Source organism: Eretmochelys imbricata, chromosome 16 (assembly GCF_965152235.1).
Source record: "Eretmochelys imbricata isolate rEreImb1 chromosome 16, rEreImb1.hap1, whole genome shotgun sequence".
Taxonomy (NCBI): domain Eukaryota; kingdom Metazoa; phylum Chordata; order Testudines; family Cheloniidae; genus Eretmochelys; species Eretmochelys imbricata.
The window spans coordinates 3,107,020-3,121,680 of record NC_135587.1 but is presented as its reverse complement, the minus strand read 5'-3'; the positions used below and the strand labels follow the sequence as shown (position 1 = coordinate 3,121,680).

General features: G+C 58.5%; 1 pseudogene; it reads left to right on the top strand.

Annotated features, from left to right (window-relative positions):
• Positions 1–475: 475 nt before the first annotated feature.
• On the top strand, positions 476–3,269 carry LOC144276317 (28S ribosomal RNA; annotated as a pseudogene).
• The last annotated feature ends 11,392 nt before the right edge of the window (positions 3,270–14,661 follow it).

The following is a 14,661-nucleotide window of genomic DNA, read 5'->3' as shown; positions in this document are numbered from 1 at the left end:
GGAATATACTCTGAGACATGAGTCAGGAAGGAAAAGCAAGATTCAAGAAAGAAGCAAAAAGAGGAGGAACACCAGACTAAGCAGCTCCTCAGCAGTTCGCTCTCAGATATTTGCACATGGATTCTTCAGAATGTGGTGGATTTAACTTTAAACTATGGATTTAACTGAACAGCTACTGGAGCTCAGACAATCATTTGCGGTAGGTCATTTATCCAAATGGAGCTTCTCTCTCTGCAGGCTGGGATTTCCCTCTATGAACTCAGCAGTCCAGTTTACTCAAAGGAGAGGTGAGAGTGGCACTCTGTACCTCAAGGCAGCATCCTGGAACACCTGTATCCACTATTGTCACATAATTATGGTGTGTTTTGTACAAAATACGCCTTGGGAGGTATAATTTTAAAAGGCTCAATCTGTTGACATTAATATCCTGCTGGATTGTATGTGCTAGCATTGTGTGTGAGGTTATGAAGTTTTGCTATGTGCATGTCACTGAGGGCTTGAAACTAACCCGGATTCTCTCAGTAATAGAGAGTGAACAGGGAAGAGCTCAGCACTGAATCCCCGTCCCACAGTGGGGCACAGGAAATGTGGCGTACAGAAGACCCACTCCCCAGTGCTGATTGAGGCCCACCCCATGAATGGTGTGAGGCCAGTAGAGGCCCCCAGAGTGCTGGGAATGAGTCTCTTTGTCGATGCTTGGGAATGCAGCCCAAAGGGGGTGGTTAACTCCTTCTAAGGCTAAATACTGGCATGAGACCAATAGTCAACAAGTACTGTACAGGAAAGTTGAAAAGAACTTTGAAGAGAGAGTTCAAGAAACTGGTAGAAGGTAAATGGGTGGGTTCCACTCAGTCTGCCTGCAGGATTCAACCCAGTGGGTTTGGTTGATTAGCCTAAGATAACAGATCCTCTTTGCACCCCTTCTGGGGGTTTTGGTGGGAACTGCTGCCTGGACAGCCCCAGTAGGTTGGATTTCCACCAAGGTGGTGCACCACAACCAGGCCTGGGCTGGCTGGGAAGGCCTGGCAGCAGGTGGCTCACTGCTTCAAAGCAGTGGATGTTACAGTCCCCAGGCCGCAGCTCTCACCACATCCTGGGGCGGAGGGAGATTACCACAGCCTCACTGTCCCCTGTGGCTCCCTTTGTGGGGGTGGTATGGGGACCTGAAGGGGGATGGGTTCCCCTGCAACTGTCAACCGGGGTAGACTGTCATCAGTGTTCCCTGGCCATGTCTCTTCTCTGGACTGGCAGGGCTATGCCAGGTGCCCAGGGCCTGCACCAATATCGGCCACCCACCCGACCCATCTTGAAACACGGACCCAGGAGTCTAATATGTGCACGAGTCAGAGGTGTGAATGAAAGCCCCATGGTGCAAAGAGAGGGCTGGCACTCACCTGCTGAGATGAGAGATCCTGAGGCCACTGATTCGTAGAGGGTGCTCCACCTCCCTGACTTGTCCGCCCTGTCGTGGAGGTGGAGAACAAGTGTACATGCTAGGACCCTATGATGGGCGCTGTACTCACCGCAGATGGTCACTCTGGCGAATAGCGCACCAGGTCGATGCCCCTTCCAGCGGTTATGTTCTGCCTGTGGCCCCTCTCTCACTCCAGGAACTGCAGCATCCTCTTCATGACTCAGCCCTCTGGCCAGGTCATGTGTGGTATCTCCTTCAGGGATGTGCATCGAAGTCCCTGCTCACCAGCAGTCTCAGGCATCCCTCACATTCACTGCCCTGGGCAACACCCCATCAGTGACTGGCAGGGAAACCCAGGCCCTGCTCTCTACTCTGCGTTCCGGCTCAGGGACTCTCCGAACAGCAGCCATGGTGTGCTTCCCCCCTGCACCCTGCCACCTTTCCCTGAGCCTCTTCCTCACCTCCTGGCTCTCCCCACTCCTGTGGATTTGCCAGCCTCCGAACTCCTTCCACCCAAGGAGTAACCTTGGGCTAGTTGTCTCTATAGCCCCCTGTCCTCAACACACCTCCTTTCTTCCAGGGTGTTACTGCAGACTACCTCCCTGCAGCCCTCTCCGCTTCTAATTTCCTGACTGTATAAACCCTGGCTGTTCCCAGGCAGGGGAGCTTCCCCCAGTTAGGGCTTTCCTTCCAGGCTTAATTCTCCCATATTGCAGCCTAATTAGCTGTTTGGGACAACTTGGCCCAATTCAGCTCTTGCAGGGCCAGTGTGGGGAGTACACCCCATCACAGACCCAAAAAGATGGTGAACTATGCCTGAGCAGCATGAAGCCAGAGGAAACTCTCGTGGAGGTCTGTAGTAGTCCTGACGTACAAATCAGTCATCCAACCTGGGCATAGGGGGCGAAAGACTAATTGAACCATCTAGTAGCTGGTTCCCTCTGAAGTTTCCCTCAGGATAGCTGGCACACATCTATATCTGCAGTTTTATCAGTAAAGTGAATGAATAGAGGTCTGGGGGCAGAAACAATCTCAACCTATGCTCAAACTTTGACAGAAGCCTGGCTCACTGGCATGAAGCCGGACATGAAATGGGAGTGCCTTGTGGGCCACTTCTGGTAAGTAGAACTGGCACTGCGGGGGGAACCGAATGCCGGGTTAAGGTGTTGGTTGATACAGAGAGCAGGATGGTGGGCATGGAAGTTCGACCCTGCTGAAGAATGTATAACAACTCCCCTAGCCCCAAAATCAACTAGCCCTGAAAACAGAAGGCACTGGAGCATTGGGCCTATACCCAGCCGTTGCTGGCAATGAGAGCTGTGGGGACTATGCTGCGACAAGTAGGCGAGCTGCTTCAGCGGGCCTTGAAGCTTAGGCCATGGGCCTGGGTGGAACTGCTGCAGGTGCAGATCTTGGTGGTAGTAGCAAATATTCAAAGGAGAACTTTGAAGGGTTCCATGTAAACAGCAGTTGAACATGGTCAGTCAGTCCTAAGAGATAGGTGAGTGCCATTCTGAAGGGATGGGCGATGGTCTCTGTTGCCCTCAGCCAATAGAAAGGGAATCAGGTTCAGATCCCTGAATGCAGAGGGGCAGAGATGGTTGCCATGAGACATCCAGTGTGGTAATTCAGCCAATCCCGGTGAAGCTTGTGGGAGACATAGGGAGAGTTCTCTTTTCTTTGTGACAGGCAGGGCACCTTGGAATGGGTTCACCCTGAGAGGGGGGCTGGAGCCTTGGAATGCATCATGTTTCTGGTGGCATCACATGAGCTCTCACTGGGGGAGATGGTGTCAATGTCGTGCCAGGCCGTACCCATACTCACAGCAGGTCTCCAAAGTGAACAGCCTCTAGCATATTAGAACAACATAAGTAAGGGAAGTTGGCAAACTGGATTTGTAACTTTGGGATAAGGCTCGACTCTTAGGGTTGGGTCAGTCAGGCTGCGGCACAAAGCAGGGCTAGGTGTGAGCCACGGCTAGATGAGGCACCGCCCTCTCCTGGGCGGGGAGAGGGGAAGTTGGCAACTCTGGATGTAAGCCGAGCCCTTCCTGTGGATTGCCCCAGCGGCAGTGGGCATCACACTCCTCTCTCCTTCCATGGGGACAGGAGTGGAGGTGGCATTCTGCCTCAGCCAGCACCTTGCACTGACTTAGAACTGGTGTGGACTGGGGAATCCTACTATTCAATTAAAACAAAGCACTATGAAGGCCCGCTGTGGGTGTTGATGCTAGGTGATTTCTGTCCTGTGCGCTGCATGTCAGAGTGAAGAATCAACGAATCACAGGTAAACAGCAGGACCCTCCTAAGGGTTCTCCTTATGCTGAGTTAGATGCTTGAGGTTGTAAGAAGTGACTTCCAGGAGGGACGGGGGCTGTCTCCTCTTGTGGCTGGGATATTGGTGGTCCAGCTGGTTAAGCTGGCTGCACCTCCCTTCTTGAGGTCTGCAGATTCCTTCAGTTGAGTCCTGAGCCTCTTAGGGTAAGAATAAAATGTTCTCCACTGATTCTCTTAATGGGATCTAGTTACCAGGGCAGCACTATAGAGACCTCAGCCTCCCTGGGTTGCCCACCGGTAACGCTTTCTTTCGTGGAGGAGAACAAGCAGCCCTCTCCTGCAGAGTTGTGATAAGCATTAAACCCTGTAGCTGAGACCACACAAACCTGTGTGATAAGGCCATGAAAAGCTGCCCTATGACCATTGGGTTAAGAACACCGGGGGTTCTTGTCTACATTGTCTCTTTGTCCACTCTGGCATAGTCTGAAGCCTTGGGATTCGCTGCCTGAAGCACTAAGAACTGCCACTTAACGTTGCTGGGATGGTGGACCCCACAAGAGCAGAGCCCACTCTTCTGTACACTCCCCAAGACTGTCCAAAGTGAAATCTGAGGTGACGATGAGGTGCTTGAACCGCTGTGTTCAGGGCTGTGGAGACTTGATGACATGACAGGGTGAGTGAAGTCTCTTCGACTGGCCCAATAGTGGCTCTCTGTGAACTGTTACTGAGGAGGACTCTGCAGCTACGATATCCTTGAGTGTGATGCCAGAACTGGAAGTTGGTTTATGAAGTCACTAGCTGAATCTGGAATAGAGGACTGGGCTGGGAGTCACCAGACCAGTGAATGCTTTGTGGTGGCTTAGGAAGGTTCTGAAAATACTGATTTCATGAGGTTATTTGCCTCATATGGTGTCCTACTTCTTTTCTCCGTCTCCCATTTTCTACAGAATCTCGTGATGATCACAACAGATCATGAGTGCTCACGTGGCTGTACAATATGGGAGATGGGCCACCTGGGGAGATGGGACCCAAAATAACCCCCAAAAATAGCCAAATGCCTCATCATCTAATTAGTGATGCACAAGAATGGATGACTGAGAGTCCCGCTGTCCCTACCTCCTCTCTAGTGAAACCAAAGCCTAGGGAATGACAGTGGCAAAATCAGTGGGAAAAGAAGGCCATGTTGAGCTTGACTGTAGTTTGGCACTGTGAAGAGACATGAAAGGTGTAGAAAAAATGGGGAACCTCCAAGCTGCTGGTGAAGTATCCGTACTCTTATGGATTTTTCATTTGCCTGGAGCACTGCCAGAAGGAAGCTGACTTTTACCCGGAGTGCTTCTCATGTTTGTGGGGAAGCTGGTGCTAAAGATTACCTGGTTCTTGATCAAGGTTTCATGCGTAGCAAAGCAGCTACCTTGCTACCACCTACTGAAAATTAGCCCTTGACCCAAGACTCTGTCTCTTTCCCCAACAGCTCTGCTCCAGGGCAAACCTTCAGTGGGATATCAAAGGTGCCCTCAGCACAGGGTGGAGGTTGGTTCCCTCCTGGGGCAGAAGGGCAGGGTGACCCTCTACAGCCACCTCCTTTGCTCCCATCTGCGCCTGGAGGCCCACAGGGACTTGGGCCCAGGCAGGATGGCCCTCGCTGGCTCTCTCAGGAACCAGGCCCATTACACCAAATTGGTTGACCTGGTGGCCACAATTCTTTCCAGCCAGGCTGTCTCTCAAAGTGAACCCCAGTGGGGATGCTGCTCCCTGCCACGAGAAGCCACAGAGGAAGGCTTAATAGTTGAGCTGCAGGAGAACATGGGAGGCTCAATAGTCGGCCCCTAAAGGGTAACTTGTGGCCCTTGAGTGACACTGCACTAGGGTTGCCAGGGGTCTGCTTTTACACCTGAAAAAAGAAAAGGAGGACTTGTGGCACCTTAGACACTAAATTGGTTAGTCTCTAAGGTGCCACAAGTCCTCCTTTTCTTTTTGCGAATATAGACTAACACGGCTGCTACTCTGAAACTTTTCCACCTGACAGGTTTCAGAGTAACAGCCGTGTTAGTCTGTATCCGCAAAAAGAAAAGGAGGACTTCTGACACCTTAGAGACGAACCAATTTATTTGAGCATAAGCTTTCATGAGCTACAGCTCATTTCATAGGGTGCTGTAGCTCACGAAAGCTTATGCTCAGAGAAATTGGTTAATTTCTAAAATCTCTAAGGTGCCACAAGTCCTCCTTTTCTTTTTTCTACCTGAATGTCTGGTAGAAACCTGCAGTAACCAGCCCCTGCCACAGGGGGGCGGGAAGAGCAGCAGCTGCTGCTGGAGCCTGGAGGAGGAGCTCGGCTCAGCAGCTTCTGCTTTTCCCGCCCCTCCCAGCCTGATGGAAAGAACTGGTACCAGCACCATGGGGGGGGGGGAACCTGTCTCCCCCGCCCCCACAGTGCCCCGATTCCCCTGGCCCCTCGCTCCGGGGACCGAGCCCCGCTGAGCCCCGATTCCCCACCCCAGCCCCTGGCTCCGGGGACCGAGCCCCGCTGAGCCCCGATTCCCCGCCCCGGCCCCGGCCTCCGGGGACCGAGCCCCGCTGTGCCCCGGTTCCCCGCCCCGGCCCCTGGCTCCGGGGACCGAGCCCCGCTGTGCCCCGGTTCCCGGCCCCGGCCCCTGGCTCCGGGGACCGAGCCCCGCTGTGCCCCGGTTCCCCGCCCCGGCCCCTGGCTCCGGGGACCGAGCCCCGCTGTGCCCCGGTTCCCCGCCCCGGCCCCTGGCTCCGGGGACCGAGCCCCGCTGTGCCCCGGTTCCCCGCCCCGGCCCCTGGCTCCGGGGACCGAGCCCCGCTGTGCCCCGGTTCCCCGCCCCGGCCCCTGGCTCCGGGGACCGAGCCCCGCTGTGCCCCGGTTCCCCGCCCCGGCCCCTGGCTCCGGGGACCGAGCCCCGCTGAGCCCCGGTTCCCCGCCCCGGCCCCTGGCTCCGGGGACCGAGCCCCGCTGAGCCCCGGTTCCCCGCCCCGGCCCCTGGCTCCGGGGACCGAGCCCCGCTGTGCCCCGGTTCCCCGCCCCGGCCCCTGGCTCCGGGGACCGAGGCCCGCTGAGCCCCGGTTCCCCGCCCCGGCCCCTGGCTCCGGGGACCGAGCCCCGCTGTGCCCCGGTTCCCCGCCCCGGCCCCTGGCTCCGGGGACCGAGCCCCGCTGTGCCCCGGTTCCCCGCCCCGGCCCCTGGCTCCGGGGACCGAGCCCCGCTGAGCCCCGGTTCCCCGCCCCGGCCCCTGGCTCCGGGGACCGAGCCCCGCTGAGCCCCGGTTCCCCGCCCCGGCCCCTGGCTCCGGGGACCGAGCCCCGCTGTGCCCCGGTTCCCCGCCCCGGCCCCTGGCTCCGGGGACCGAGCCCCGCTGAGCCCCGGTTCCCGGCCCCGGCCCCTGGCTCCGGGGACCGAGCCCCGCTGTGCCCCGGTTCCCCGCCCCGGCCCCTGGCTCCGGGGACCGAGCCCCGCTGAGCCCCGGATCCCCGCCCCGGCCCCTGGCTCCGGGGACCGAGCCCCGCTGTGCCCCGGTTCCCCGCCCCGGCCCCTGGCTCCGGGGACCGAGCCCCGCTGAGCCCCGGTTCCCCGCCCCGGCCCCTGGCTCCGGGGACCGAGCCCCGCTGAGCCCCGGTTCCCCGCCCCGGCCCCTGGCTCCGGGGACCGAGCCCCGCTGTGCCCCGGTTCCCCGCCCCGGCCCCTGGCTCCGGGGACCGAGCCCCGCTGAGCCCCGGTTCCCCGCCCCGGCCCCTGGCTCCGGGGACCGAGCCCCGCTGTGCCCCGGTTCCCCGCCCCGGCCCCTGGCTCCGGGGACCGAGCCCCGCTGAGCCCCGGTTCCCCGCCCCGGCCCCTGGCTCCGGGGACCGAGCCCCGCTGAGCCCCGGTTCCCCGCCCCGGCCCCTGGCTCCGGGGACCGAGCCCCGCTGTGCCCCGGTTCCCCGCCCCGGCCCCTGGCTCCGGGGACCGAGCCCCGCTGAGCCCGGTTCCCGGCCCCGGCCCCTGGCTCCGGGGACCGAGCCCCGCTGTGCCCCGGTTCCCGGCCCCGGCCCCTGGCTCCGGGGACCGAGCCCCGCTGTGCCCCGGTTCCCGGCCCCGGCCCCTGGCTCCGGGGACCGAGCCCCGCTGTGCCCCGGTTCCCCGCCCCGGCCCCTGGCTCCGGGGACCGAGCCCCGCTGTGCCCCGGTTCCCGGCCCCGGCCCCTGGCTCCGGGGACCGAGCCCCGCTGTGCCCCGGTTCCCGGCCCCGGCCCCTGGCTCCGGGGACCGAGCCCCGCTGTGCCCCGGTTCCCCGCCCCGGCCCCTGGCTCCGGGGACCGAGCCCCGCTGTGCCCCGGTTCCCCGCCCCGGCCCCTGGCTCCGGGGACCGAGCCCCGCTGTGCGCCGGTTCCCCGCCCCGGCCCCTGGCTCCGGGGACCGAGCCCCGCTGTGCCCCGGTTCCCCGCCCCGGCCCCTGGCTCCGGGGACCGAGCCCCGCTGTGCCCCGGTTCCCCGCCCCGGCCCCTGGCTCCGGGGACCGAGCCCCGCTGAGCCCCGGTTCCCCGCCCCGGCCCCTGGCTCCGGGGACCGAGCCCCGCTGAGCCCCGGTTCCCCGCCCCGGCCCCTGGCTCCGGGGACCGAGCCCCGCTGTGCCCCGGTTCCCCGCCCCGGCCCCTGGCTCCGGGGACCGAGGCCCGCTGAGCCCCGGTTCCCCGCCCCGGCCCCTGGCTCCGGGGACCGAGCCCCGCTGTGCCCCGGTTCCCCGCCCCGGCCCCTGGCTCCGGGGACCGAGCCCCGCTGAGCCCCGGTTCCCCGCCCCGGCCCCTGGCTCCGGGGACCGAGCCCCGCTGAGCCCCGGTTCCCCGCCCCGGCCCCTGGCTCCGGGGACCGAGCCCCGCTGAGCCCCGGTTCCCCGCCCCGGCCCCTGGCTCCGGGGACCGAGCCCCGCTGTGCCCCGTTTCCCCGCCCCGGCCCCTGGCTCCGGGGACCGAGCCCCGCTGAGCCCCCTTTGAAGCCGAAGGGGCCGGTGCCGTCCGTGAGTGGCTCGGGACAGACCGCCTCCGCCTCGCTTCCACCCAGGGTTTCATTGACTCCTGCCCCGGCCGGGGTCCAGTCGAGTCTGAAGCCTCCTCGGTCCCTGGACCATCTGGTGGACATACAACCCCCATCGACGCTGGAGGCATTCGAGGCAGCAATGGACCTGATGCGCCTCCTGGTGCTGTCCTCCCCCCAAAGGAGGGACAAATCTCAGGCAACCGCACGCCCCCTGTTCCACTCCAGGGGTAAGCCAACCATGAAGGCCCGTCGGTCTCCATCTCCGGCACCGCCTGCACAGATGCTGGAAGCACACAGCTCCCCGGAATCGAGTCGTTGTTCGTTGGTGACCCAGGGGACTGCTCCTCCGTGGTCGTCTTATTCAGAGGCCTCGGAGGCGGAGGTAGACTCAGCTCAATCTAGCAGATTGCGGAGCAGAAGGTCCCGGTCCCGGCGCAGTCACCAACCATACCCGGCACTGTGGCAGCAACAGTGGCAACCACCTGCCCAATGGCCCTTCTGGACACCCTGGGCGTACCGTCAGAGCCAGGGTCAAGTCCATGGTCCGCGCTCCAGAACGGTGTCGGTGTCCTTGGCGTCGTTCGTGCCACACTCAGTGCCGGCACGGACGATGATGGCGCCGCCCTCGACTGGAGTGGCCCCCCCGACACACATGGTTTTGGCACTGATACCTCAGCCAGCTCCGGCACCGGCTCTCCAGGTGAAGGCACCGGAGGAAGCCTCAGCTCCGTCCCTACCAACCCCGATGGTCTCGGTCCCACCGGATTTATCTGTCCCGACACCGGCTGCGGTGCAGAGTTCTTCATCGGTACCGGCTCCACAGCCCCAGTACCGCGTGCCGAGGGACCCCGGGGTGGGACGAGGGCAGTGAACTGGGCCCACCTCCGGTTCTCTCTTCCTCATCCTCACCCAATGAAGTGGTCACGGGGACTTCGATAGCCCCAGCTTTGGAGGACAACCGGGTTCTTCAACAGCTTTTGAGGCGGGCTGCCCACAGCCTGGGGATTCAGGCAGAGGAGGTGGAAGAGGATTTAGACCCTGTCATAGACATCCTGGCTCCCTCCAGCCCATCCAGGGTTGCATTGCCATTTGTCAGGTCGATAACTGAAATATCTAAGAAATCATGGCAAACTCCTGCTTCTCTGGCACCTACAGCCAAGAAATCCAAGCGCCGCTACTTTGTTCTCTCTAGAGGGTATGAATATCTTTACACGCACCCTCCTCCAGACTCTTCGGTGGTCGACGCGGCCAATCAGAGAGAACATCAAGGGTTTCAAGGATCCACCCCTAAAAACAGGGATGCCAAGAAACTGGACCTATTTGGCCGGAAGGTCTACTCAACATCAGGCCTGCAACTTCGTATAGCTAAACAGCAGGCCATAGTAAGCCACTACGGGCATAACACCTTCTTGTCTATGGCTAAGTTTACTTCTGCCCCAGAAAGCTCAGGGGGAGTTCTCTGCACTCGTGGAGGAGGAGAAACTGGTCTCCCAAGCATCTTTGCAAGCGACCTTGGACATGGCGGATGCAGCCTCCCGCAATTTGGCCACAGGGGTGGTTATGAGGAGAGACTCCTGGCTACAGGACTCTGGTCTTCCCCACGAGGTCCAGCAGACCATTCAAGACCTTCCCTTCGAGGGTGTAGCTCTCTTCTCCGAGAAGACGGATAAGAGACTTCACAGCTTGAAGGACTCGAGGGCTACCCTTCGTTCGCTGGGGCTTCACATGCCTGCTACCCAGCATGACATTTTTGGCCTCAACCTGCCCCTCATCCTTACCAACCCCAAAACCGCCAGGACACTCCACATAGGCGGAACAGGAGCACTCGGAGGAGGCAATGCCCTCCCTCTGGACAAAGCTCAGACCAGCCCAGGGCCCCACAGGGCTCTAGACCACTCTTTTGAGGGTACAGTCAAGGACAGCTTGCCAGTACGACCTTTGGATCTTTCCCATATTACTTTCTTGTCCCATCTATCCCCTTTCTACCATGCCTGGTCTCAAATTACTTTAGACCGATGGGTGCTCCCAACAGTAGAGAGGGGATATTCCATCCAATTCTGTACCCTCCTGCCCCCCCAACCCTCTTCCCCGTCCCTCTTCAGGGACCCCTCTCACGAGCAACTTCTGTGTCAAGAGGTGCAGTCCCTCCTCTCGGTAGGGGCAGTGGAGGAGGTTCCTCAGGAGCTAAGGGGCAAGAGTTTTTACTCCCAGTATTTCCTCATACCGAAGGCCAAGGGGGGGCCTCAGACCCATACTGGACCTGCGACAGCTCAACAAGCACATAAAGAAACTCAAGTTTTGCATGGTCTCACTAACCTCCATTATCTCTCACTGGATCCAGGAGACTGGTACGCCACCCTCGACTTGAAGGACGTGTATTTTCATATCGCAATAGTCCCATATCACAGATGCTACCTCAGGTTCGTGGGGAACAGAGACCACTACCAGTTTGCTGTCCTCCCATTCGGGCTGTCTACTGCCCCGCGAATATTCACAAAATGCATGGCAGTCATCACGGCGTTCCTGCGCAAGCGCCGGATACAGGTTTTCCCATCCTCGACGACTGGCTGATCAGAGGTCGCTCAAGAGCCCAGGTGGAGGCTCAGGTCGAGTTTATAAGGAGGACCTTCCTCTACTTAGGTCTCCTCCTGAGCAAGGAGAAATCTACTCTGTCCCTGGTGCAGAGGATAGAGTTCATAGGCGTGGTCCTGGACTCTACTCAAGCCAGGGCGTACCTCCTGGAGGCCAGGTTTCACACACTTCAGGACATCATACAGAGCCTCAGACAGTTCATCACGACGTTGGCAAGAAACTATCTAAAGCTGCTGGGACACATGGCCTCCTGCACATACGTGGTGCAGCATGCCAGGCTCAGGCTGCACCCACTCCAGTCTTGGCTGACGTCGGTGTACCGACCAGCCCGAGATGCGTTGGACAGGGTCGTAACCCTGCCTCGCCTGGTACTGGACTCCCTCCTATGGTGGCTTGACCCTTGAATGGTTTGCGCAGGGGTGCCTTTTGCCAGCCCTCAGCCCTCGCTCACCTTGGTGTCAGATGCCTCTGATCTGGGTTGTGAGGCTCACCTAGGGGACCTCAAGACCCAAGGCCTCTGGTCTCCGGTGGACCTCGCTCTTCACATCAATGTCAAAGAGCTGAGGGCAGTGCGTCTGGCCTGCTACACTTTCAAAATGCACATAATGGGCAGATGTATTTCAATCCTCACGGATAACACCTCAGCGATGTTTTATATCAACAAACGGGGGGTGCACGTTCCTCTCCCCTGTGCTGGGAAGCCCTTGCGCTGTGGGATTTCTGCATAGAGCACTCGATCCACCTGCAGGCCTCATACCTCCCAGGGGTGTGAAACACACTGGCGGACAGCCTCAGCCGGACCTTCCATGGCCATGAGTGGTCCCTTTGGCCAGACGTGGTGAACTCAATCTTCCAGTTCTGGGGCTCTCCCCAGATAGACTGTTCGCCACTCCGGGCAACAAGAAATGTCAGACATTCTGTTCTCTCGGGAACCATGGTGCGGGATCCATCGGGGACGCTTTCCTCCTCTCGTGGGAGGGCTGCCAGCTGTATGCTTTCCCACCCATCCCCCTAGTCCACAGGGTGCTCCTCAAGATCTGCAAGGACCGGGCTCGATTCATACTAATAGCGTCAGCATGGCCGCAGCAGCACTGGTTCACCTCGCTCCTGGAAATGTCCATAGTGGCCCCACTCGCCTTACCGCTGGTTCCCGACCTGATCACGCAGGACCAGGGCTGACTCCGGCACCCGAATCTGGAGTCGCTCCACCTTATGGCCTGGATGCTCCATGGCTAAGTGCCACAGAGCTGTCTTGTTCGGAACAGGTCAGACAAGTCCTCCTGGGTAGTAGAAAGCCCTCCACCAGGGCTACTTACCTGGCTAAGTGGAAAAGGTTCTCCACCTGGGCGAAGCAACGTAGTCAGTCACCGCTCCTCACCTCCATATTGTTTATACTGGACTACCTCCTTCACCTAAAGCATCAAGACTTGTCCCGGTCATCAATAAAGGTCCACTTCGCCACTATCTCCTCCTTCCATCCGAGCTCAGATGGTCTCTCAGTCTTTGCAAACCCTATGGTCAGTCACTTTCTCAAGGGTTTGGACAGGCTTTTCCCACACACACGTCAGCCTGTCCCTGCCTGGGACCTCAGTTTAGTCCTCTCCAGGCTCACAGGCCTGCCATTTGAACCTCTGGCCACCTGCTCCCTGTTATATCTCTCATTCAAGGTAGCGTTCCTCGTGGCAATTACCTCGGCTCAACGGGTTTCGGAGCTCAGGGCCCTCACGTCTGAGCCCCCTTACATAGTTTTCCATAAGGATAAGATCTAGCTCAGGCATCATCCGGCTTTTCTCCCGAAGGTTGTCTCCCATTTTCACATGACCCAGGACATCTTCCTCCCAGTGTTTTGTCCCAAGCCGCACTCCTCCGATAGGGAGTGCAGGCTGCACTCACTGGACATGCGTAGGGCCTTAGCCCTCTACACAGAGAGAACTAAGGACAGGCAGGGCAGAAAAGGTGGGGGAGTTGCACTGTATGTAAGGGAGCAGCATGACTGCTCAGAGCCCAAGTATGAAACTGCAGAAAAACCTGAGAGTCTCTGGATTAAGTTTAGAAATGTGAGCAACAAGGGTGATGTCGAGGTGGGAGTCTACTATAGACCATTGGACCAGGGGGGTTAGGTGGACGAGGCTTTCTTCCGGCAACTCGCAGAAGTTACTAGATCACACGCCCTGGTTCTCATGGGAGACTTCAATCATCCTGATATCCGCTGGGAGAGCAATACAGCGGTACACAGACAATCCAGAAAGTTTTTGGAAAATGTAGGGGACAATTTCCTGGTGCCAGTGCTGGAGGAACCACCTAGGGGCAGAGCTCTTCTTGACCTGCTGCTCACAAACCGGGAAGAATTAGGAGGGGAAGCAAAAGTGGATGGGAACCTGGGAGGCAGTGACCATGAGATGGTCAAGTTCAGGATCCTGACACAAGGAAGAAAGGAAAGCAGCAGAATATGGACCCTGGACTTCAGAAAAGCAGACTTTGACTCCCTCAGGGAACTGATGGGCAAGATCCTCTGGGAGAATAACATGAGGGGGAAAGGATTCCAGGAGAGCTGGCTGTATTTTAAAGAATCCTTATTCAGGTTACAGGGACAAACCATCCTGATGTGTAGAAAGAACAGTAAATATGGCAGGCGACCAGCTTGGCTTAACAGTGAAATCCTTGCTGATCTTAAATACAAAAAAGAAGCGTACAAGAAGTGGAAGATTGGACAAATGACCAGGGATGAGTATAAAAATATTGCTCGGGCATGCAGGAGTGAAATCAGGAAGGCCAAATCACACCTGGAGTTGCAGCTAGCAAGAGACGTTAAGAGTAACAAGAAGGGTTTCTTCAGGTATGTTAGCAACAAGAAGAAAGTCAAGGAAAGTGTGGGCCCCTTACCGAATGAGGGAGGCAACCTAGTGACAGAGGATGTGGAAAAAGCGAACGTACTCAATGCTTTTTTTGCCTCTGTCTTCACGAACAAGGTCAGCTCCCAGACTACTGCACTGGGCAGCACAGCATGGGGAGCAGGTGACCAGTCCTCTGTGGAGAAAGAAGTGGTTCGGGACTATTTAGAAAAGCTGGATGTGCACAAGTCCATGGGGCCGGATGCGTTGCATCTGAGAGTGCTAAAGGAATTGGCGGATGTGATTGCAGAGCCATTGGCCATTATCTTTGAAAACTCATGGCGATCGGGGGAAGTCCCGGATGACTGGAAAAAGGCTACTGTAGTGCCCATCTTTAAAAAAGGGAAGAAGGAGGATCCTGGGAACTACAGGCCAGTCAGCCTCACCTCAGTCCCTGGAAAAATCATGGAGCAGGTCCTCAAGGAATCAATTCTGAAGCACTTAGAGGAGAGGA